The sequence below is a fragment of the Lytechinus variegatus genome, chromosome 13, assembly GCF_018143015.1.
Source record: "Lytechinus variegatus isolate NC3 chromosome 13, Lvar_3.0, whole genome shotgun sequence".
NCBI classification, from domain to species: Eukaryota; Metazoa; Echinodermata; class Echinoidea; order Temnopleuroida; family Toxopneustidae; genus Lytechinus; species Lytechinus variegatus.
The window spans coordinates 19,366,761-19,375,984 of NC_054752.1; the positions used below are offsets into that span (position 1 = coordinate 19,366,761).

The 9,224-nt window shown below is 37.0% G+C and overlaps 1 pseudogene; it reads left to right on the forward strand.

Moving 5' to 3' along the window:
* Positions 1 to 4,036, forward strand: part of LOC121425871 — a 38,113-nt pseudogene extending 34,077 nt beyond the window's left edge.
* Positions 4,037 to 9,224: the final 5,188 nt, after the last annotated feature.

The window sequence follows — 9,224 nt, forward strand, 5'->3', positions numbered from 1 at the left end:
TTGCCATGTTAATGATGCATCCCATGCCCATGTCACCATGAATGATGAATCAGCACACTCAGATTACCGGCTCCCTTAAATCATATACATATACATAGGCCTCAGGCTTACATGTAGATCTACATCTTGATCCCGTTTGTTCTTAACATTATCGAATTGCCATTAATGACAAGACAAAATGCTAGGGCTAGCCTAGGCTAAAGCATTAACTTTATCGCAAATCTGGACCTGTCTAATGCCAACTAATGCCATGGTTATTGGAACTGGTTAATTCCGAACTTTACATTTACTTACGTTAGACCAATGAGCTTATAGTAGCATATACCCGGGGTTTAATACGTCTAGTCCATACATATAACTCTAGACTAGATATCAGAATCGTCACGTCAGTGCACAGAACCTGCACATAAAGTTCGTAAACAGCTTTAAAAAAAACGCACGGCTACCATTGACAATCGCAGAGTAAATTGATTTTTTACAAAATTTAGATCAATATGCATTTTTTTTACTAATCAAGTTTTTAATTTCTGCGCTTACAATCAGCAATAGTTTGTGTTACTAGTCCTACATACGGATTAGACCTATTAAACCAAGCCATGCAGGCTAACAAGCTCATTGGTCTAACGTAGGTAAACGTAAAGTTCAGAATTTAACCAGTTAACCATGGTCCATGGCATTAGACAGGTCCAGATTTGAGATAAAGTTCATGCAGTCGGTAGCCTAGGCTAGCCCTATAGTCTCGCCTAGCACTTCGTCATGTCATTAATGGCAATTTGATAAGTGTTAATGAAATGGATCTAGATATAGATTTAAGCCTGAGGCTTATGTTATCTAAGGGTACCAGTAATTTGAGGGTGCTAATCCATTTGTGGCAACGTGAACATGAACAGCGGCCACAACTAAAAAGTATCTTATTCCGAAGACGCAAGTCACGATTATTCACATTTGCTTCCAGAACTGCAGTAGAAAAATAATTTCTGCCGCCCCCCGGAATATGTCTGCGTATTGACCTCGTATTAGCTCGTCCCATTGCATTGCTTTGCACTTGCCTGTGTTTGTCTGCGTTCAGGGTAATTCGCAACTGAACGCAAGCCCAAAACGCAAAGATGTGAGTCAGGCTTTAATGACTACAATATTGGGTTATGTAATGTAGGTGGAATATACAGATCATCACAAAACGTCACTGCCTGCTTTCACCTGGTACCTTTATGGACTACTAGTATTTGGCGAGGTGGGACAAGAGTAGCTACGTATATTAATAAAACACTTCTTGTAGGCCTGATGTTCTCCATTTTTACTTCACTTCATAAATTGGAGAGCATTATAAGTTTTCATATGAATTAGAAAGCAGTTAATTTCAGGAAAGTCTCACCAATAGTGAGCGGGCAGGACATAATATTTCATGGGATTGCCTTTGTGTCAATATTCCATTCTTTGCACTCAGGCTGTCACATTCCCATTTTTAGGGGGTTATGTAAGTTTTCCCTATTCATAGCAAAATATCCACTAATCATTGGAATTACTCATGCACGAAATACAGTACATGTACTACAATGGGCATAAGAATGGAGTAAAATGGGGTCGGATCGTCCAGAAATGTTTGTTGCTTTTTAGAATCACCTATTTTCCATCAAATTCTCTCTCCTTACAGATATCAATGAGTGTGACACTCAAGATTCATGTGTACCCAACTCACAATGCACCAACACTGATGGGTCCTATCTCTGCACATGTGACACTGGTTACCGTGGCGATGGTCGTATTCAGTGTAGTGATATTGATGAGTGTGACGAGAATCCCACCATCTGTAATGAGAATGCGAGCTGTGACAACATTGATGGTACATATACATGCACCTGTAACGATGGATTCAGCTCTAATGGAACTGCTTGTATAAGTAAGTTCAGAAATGATTTCATATACTTGTCCAAGTGCAACATGTAGATCTAGATTATTTTTAGGTAAACTTGGGTATTCACAATGTAATTTCAAATTATAAAAAATGTATTAAAAATAATAAGTATGCTCGAGTATCACCACTAAGGCAATGACACCTATAAACTAAGCCTGAGTCATATCGATTATTTTGAAAACCGGTGTTCGACAGCTCTAATTCGATCGAACATCGATGCATCGAATATTGAAGGCGGGGAAAATTAAGTCTTTTGTTTTTGCGTAGATGCGATGCGCTTTGCATAAATATGCACTACGCACTGACGGTATGCGCTGGCGTTGGCCGGGTGAGCGTTGCACAATTTCGTTTGTATTTTCCAAGATCACAAAACACACAAAAAAGGGCCGGGGACCAAAGCAGAATTCTTCCCAAAATATCTTCAACAATGATATTTGCAGATGACAACATATAAGTTTAAAATGAAACAATAATAAAGACATGAATCACGCAGAGTCGATCCGAATGATTTTCGGTCAACCAGCATTCGCAGTCCATTAACCAACCCCGGCACCGTCCGCAGCTCCGTACACTCACTCTCCCGAAACGACAGGCGTGCTTGACGTCAGCGCCAGCAAACAAGTGCAATCAACGGAGAGCGCTGTAACTTGCCTGAGATTGTGTAGTTAGATCCAAAATGAGCTCCAAATAAATTTATGGGAATAAATACGTGATTTTCTCTGGATGGTCATTTGAATTGCTATTCAATGTTGATATAACCATTGTGAGGAAAGAATGTGGAAAATGAGTTATGACGATGTTCGAGAATTAATCCTGATAATGACAATCCAGTTTTTTAGACGCAATTGAGCATGCGATCAAAATAAATACGAATGTTTCGAATCGAGCCCTAAATTCATCTAAATTATTACGATTTAACAAGATTTTATGGTCATACTAAGAATATTGACGATGTCAGCAAAGTATGTTATGTTCATATGGAAGAATTAATACTGGCCGGATTATTTCTATTGTTATTCCATCTCTGGACGTCTCCTCCAAGCTCCGAGAAAATAAGCACAATGCGCATGCGTGTTCGATGACGTATGACATATTTTCCCATTCATGAAATCAGAGCCCAAAGTTGGGCACAAACTAGCTTCAAATTGATGGAAAAAAAATCAAACGCAAATTTCTCTGTTTTGTCATGTATAATGTTATTATATGGTGATATTACGAACTTGAACAGAGTTTTTGCATGTAGACAATGTTCGAGAATCAATCCTGATGTGATGATTTTTTTTTTAGCTCGAAGTCAAGTCGATCGTCATGAGATGTCCGCCATTGAAAATTGAAACGAAATACAAACGTTTCACACAAGCTCTAAATTCATATTAATGATTATCATATGCAAATTATTGTTAAATATTACGATTAAATAATGTTCTATGTTCATGATATTAATATTGTTCATGAAAGCAAGATTTATTTTACGTTGATCGCGTCAATTTCCGGCCATTTTCTGGTTTGATTAAAGAACAGTACTGCGCATGCACGATCGATGGCCATGACTTCCATTCATGAATTCATCGTGCATAAATTATCTCGGCACGAGCAGACGAGTAAGACTCGAACTATGATCGAAATAAACTTCAAATTAATGGTGAATAGCATCATAATTACTCAATCGGTTTCATTTTGGGGCAATAGAAATCAAGTAAGTAGTAGTAAAGTTGGACATTACTGATATTTTGATGATTGATTGTGTAAACCAAACGAATCGGCCGGCCGTTTTTTTTTTTTTTTTTTTTTTTCGATGCACCGATTTTGCAAAATCTGCACCGGTGTTCGATGACATCGATCGAACACCGATTTTAAAATCGATTCGACTCAGGCTTACTCTACACTCCTTGTTAACATGCACTTTCCTTTCAATATCATACACATTCTTTATTGAGCATGGTCTTGTACATGCATGTTGTTAGTCATTGAACTTGTTCATATTTTTTATTATCCTTTATTCAGATATCAATGAATGTTTGAATGATACATGCACTGGTGAAGGAGAGAGGTGTGTTAACACTGCTGGAAGCTACACCTGTGACTGCATGATTGATAGAGGTTACATTGCTAAGGATGGGAAATGCACCTGTAAGTTCCTATCCATGTTAACCCCACGCCCTGTATTCTTAGTTCTGGTTTATCATGAAACATTATCCTTGTGTTGAAAAGATGTGAAAGTGTGTAATGATTTCAAAAATTTCTTTTAGTTAAAACAAGTTTATTACCAATATTTTGTTAACATTTTAATGGGATTTGTCCTCATGTTTTTGGCTTAAAAGGAAATGCCTTCCGAAATTAAAAATGACTCGGATGCAACTTTGTAATGAAGATCAACACTTTTATTAGCCGGAACATATCTACTTATCAGACAGGCATTTTACACATCATACACTGTAAACGCATATGGCGCTAGGACACCACATACACTTCTAACAAATCAACAGGTATAATCAGTTTTTCCTTAAGAAAATGAATAAGAAACTTTACAATAGGAGTGGGCTATAAATGGGTGATTATTGGTTTTACTGTGGGAACAGTTTTTTGTGTTCCTTTTACCTTATCTCAACATGAAATGACAATATTTTTTGTCTCGGGTCCGAGAAAAAAGTGTGCCGGGCCAAAATCCAAAATGTACAGTGCATTGTACACCATGGTTACACTTCGTAATTCCGAAGCTTCGTAATTCCAAAGGTTCTTTATTCCGAAGGTTCGTAATTCCGAAACACGTAAATTGCCTATACCTCGATGTTCGTTAATCCGAAAACGAAAAAGGGTTCGTTAATCCGAACATTTGTGGCGTAATTCCGACGGTTCGTTATTCCGAAGGTTCGATAATCCGAAAACGAAATAAGGTTCGTTGTTCCGAAGGTTCGTTAATCCGAAAACGAAATAAGGTTCGTTGATCCGAAGGTTCGTTTATCCGAAAACGAAATAAGGTTCGTTGTTCCGAAGGTTCGTTGATCCGAAAATGAAATAAGGTTTGTTTTTTCCCCGAAGGTTCGTTTTTCCGAAGGTTCGTAAATCCGAAAAAGAAATAAGGTTCGTTTTTCCGAAGGTTCGTTGATCCGAAAACGAAATAAAGTTCGTTTTTTCCGAAGGTTCGTTGATCCGAAAACGAAATGAGGTTCGTTTTTTCCGAAGGTTCTTTAATCCGAAAACGAAATAAGGTTCGTTAATCCGAAAACAAAATAAGGTTCGTTAATCAAAAAAATGAAAAGCGGAAAAGCAGAGGCAGAGGCAAGGGGAGGGGGGGGGGCGGGGACACTGTTGCCGTTCAGTTATGAGGATGGGAAGGCAAGGGCCGCCGAACGAATTTTCGTTGGGGGGTAAAGCCAAAAAATGAAACTACGTCAAAATGGGCACTTTGGTGATATTTTCACCTTAAGATTATCATCTGCTTGAGGTCATTGTGTGTTTGATAGTGATTAAGTAGAGAAAAACTTTTTTGAAGTGACTTCTTATTATGGCAAAATGTATATTTAGGCTTTATTTTTCGGGAGAGAGTATAATGAGCGAGCGGCTTGGTAAAACAAATTCAAAGGTGAAGTTGTAAAACGTTTTGGGGTCAATTATTCTTAAAATGGCAATATTGCGAGGTGTTGCGAGCGTGAATCACAAGCTAAAACTTTAGGGTATTTCAATAAAAAATGAAAATAAGTTTTTAAAAATCCGAGCAGATTTCTGCTGTCATTAAAAAGATGTGCATCTAACTAAAGAATTAACACGAGCGCAAAACGCGAGCTTAAACATACTGACCAGAAAAGGAACCTGTTAAAGAAAGCATTTAGTGACCTCTTTAGGGCGCATATTTCAACAATCGAATGAGAGTGCGAAGCGCAAGCTGAAAATTTGCAATATTCCAGCCTGAAAACTTATATTAACTTGTATACTTTAAAAAGAGTATTTCATTTCGAAAAAAAAACAGTTACACATGAAAAACGGCATATTTATTTTTGAAAAAGGAACTTTCCCATTTTGGAAAATATTAATTTCCCTGTTTTTTATTTCATTTTTGGGGTGCAAGTGCCCCCTGCCTCCCTCCCGGCGGATCCAACTTTCGTCAAATAAGGGGGGGCAATTTTTTTTCAGCCATATTTTCCTCGATCGGCAGCTTAAAGTTGATTTTTGTTTGTTTCTTTGAAAGGGTAGTCCTAACAGTCAATAATTAGCTTTATACTTATAAAATACAGTAAATATGTAATAACATGATAAACCCTTTTTAAATAATGCGAGCTATATATTTTTTTAATAATATGATGGGCAATATGTTTGTGATCTTCAAAACGAGATGCCTATGTAACTAAATTTAGATAATAACTGCGAGCAAGAAGCGCGAACAGAAATTTAAAATATATAAGCTCAGACCTGATCTAAAGGGGACATTTTAAGAACTTTTTGCAGTTAGCCATGAAGACGATGCGTGTTTCAACCAATGGCGGCGGAACGTATTTTCCTATTTTTTTTTGGGGGGGGGCAAAGCAAAAAAAGGGACCAATAGGGGCAATTTGGTGCAAACGGATATTTTCACCATGAGATTATCATCTGTGTAAACAGGTTGTGTGTTTTGTAGTAATTAAATTGAGCAATTTTTTAAGTGATCACTAAAGTTATATATTTACGTTTCATTTCTGCGAGCGTAGCGAGCAAGCGGTTTTGGGGAAAAAATCAAATCTGAAGATGTAAAATTCGCCTTTTTGAGCAATTACTGTTAAAAGGGCATCCTTGTGAGATGTTGCGAGCGAATCACGTGCTCAAACTTTTGGAAATTTCATGTATTCCTAGAATGATAATAATGATAATATTGATATAGATATTATTTACCCAGGGAAGCCACATCAGTTCTGAAAACTGTTCTCCCAGCCATTATTATTATCATTTTTACAAGAATGCTTAGAATGTCCAGTTTTCAGGTTGGAATATCACAAATTTTAAGCTTGCGGTTCGCGCTCTCATTATTTAGTTCGTGAGATATATATTCTATTCATGAGTCACTAAATGCAGTCCTTAAAAGATTACTTTCTGAAGCCTGTTGCATAAAACTTTTTACCTGAGAAAACTCTGGTAAAAACTGAAAACTAAGGTTAGTCTGATTTCCGCCACTGCATGACTTTAGCACAGGGCAAAAACTCCTGTAAAAACAACCTGAGTTTTCTCAGGTAAAAAGTTTTATGCAACGGGCCCCAGGTCAGTATATAAACATATTACAGCTTGCCCTCGCATTAATTCTTTAGAAAGATACACATCTTTCTCACGATTACAAAAAATGCTCCGAATGCTCACTTCACGTCTTGTTACATGAAAATGTCTACTAGTTTGAGCTTGCAATTCGCGCTTTCAACATCTCACAAGGATCATTATTAGTATTATTTTTATTTTATTACCAGCAGAAGCTGTTATTAAAAATGACATCCCCACCATTACAAATCCTATTATCTAGAGGTTACTCGCACGCGACCAACACACTTGACCCCCTGCATCTTTAAACCATTTGCTTAGGCAGCAATTGCTCAGATAAAATCGAAATTAGCCTATGCATCAGGGCGCCTATATTCTTAATGAAATACATGCTTTTGGCCACAACACACACATGTATCATCGATCGTTATTACTATCATTGCATAATATCGTGTAATCTTGTAATGACAACATCATTTTTGTTACCAAAATGAATTATTTTCATTTTCGGAAATACGAACCTTATTTAATTTTCGGATTAACGAACCTTATTTCGTTTTCGGATTGACGAACCTTCGGAATTACGAACCTCATTTCGTTTTCGGATTAACGAACCTTCGGAATTACGAACCTTATTTCGTTTTCGGATTAACGAACCTTCGGAATTAAGAACCTTATTTCCTTTTCGGATTAACGAACCTTCGGAATTACGAACCTTATTTCCTTTTCGGATTAACGAACCTTCGGAATTACGAACCTTATTTCGTTTTCGGATTAACGAACCTTCGGAATTAAGAACATTATTTCGTTTTCGGATTGACGAACCTTCGGAATTACGAACCTTCGGAATTACGAACCTTCCGAAATACGAACCTTCGGAATAACCGAACCTTCGGAATTACGAATGTATGCGGTACACCATATAGCCCCAATGGATAATTGACATTTTTTTATTTAATAAGGTATATTTCACAAATATCCGTAAAACCCAAAGTGGAGGAATAAAAGCAATATAGCTATATGAAAATGCTTGCTATTGTTGACCTTGTACCATCTTATATCCCAGAACCCCAGGATGGCTGAAAAAAGGCTACAGAAATGGGAAAGTTTAGGTATCATTACCTTTAACTCTACAAATAATGGTTTTAAAAGTACTAATTATTGGTAAAACAAATTGCCTGCCCCCCCCCTCCCCAAAAAAAAAAACATATGAATAGACACCAATACCAGAGAAATTGACCACCAAATAAAAAAGTTGTGGCCGAAACTGTGATTTTGGGGGTTTGGTGGCCATTTTGGATTTTGGCCCAGCACACTTTTTTCTCGGACCCGAGACAAAAAATATTGTCATTTCATGTTGAGATACATTACAAGGAATAAAAAAAACTGTTGTCATATTGAAATTACAAAAAAAAAATTTTTGACCTGTATAGCCCACTCCTATTTACAATAATTTGAGGAGACAGGAATAAGTCAAAGTGTAAACTTTTTATTAGAGTATAACTTGGAAAACAAACATATACACCAACATTAAAGTTATGACATACCCACTGAATGAGAAATCAACCAACGCTTCAATTTTAACCAAAAACTAAATACGCAGCATATTTTATCAAGGCGGAGTAATATGCAGCGAACTAGCTGAAATTAGCGGGGTGTTTATTTGGTGCCGTGACAACCATGGAATCAATAAAATATCCAAATTATTATCTCTTCATTCCATTTGATGAAAGAAGACTAGACGAAAGGAACCAATATACATGCAAAGCCCGTGTATACAAATACACAAAAAGGCATAATATGCACAAAATACATAGATATATCATGGAGCTATACGCATATACGCATAGACACATGTATTTTGTAAAAACAAAGTAATGTGCAGTGGTGAATTTCAAATAAACAGAGTTATCCAAATCCAGGAGAGCACTTCATCAAAAGTTTTGTTTTACAAGTTTTTGTCTCACCTGCGAAGCAAAGTGAGACTATAGGCGCCGCTTTTCCGACGTCAACATCAAATCTTAACCTGAGGTTAAGTTTTTGAAATGACGTCATAACTTAGAAAGTATATGGACCTAGTTAATAAAACTTGGCC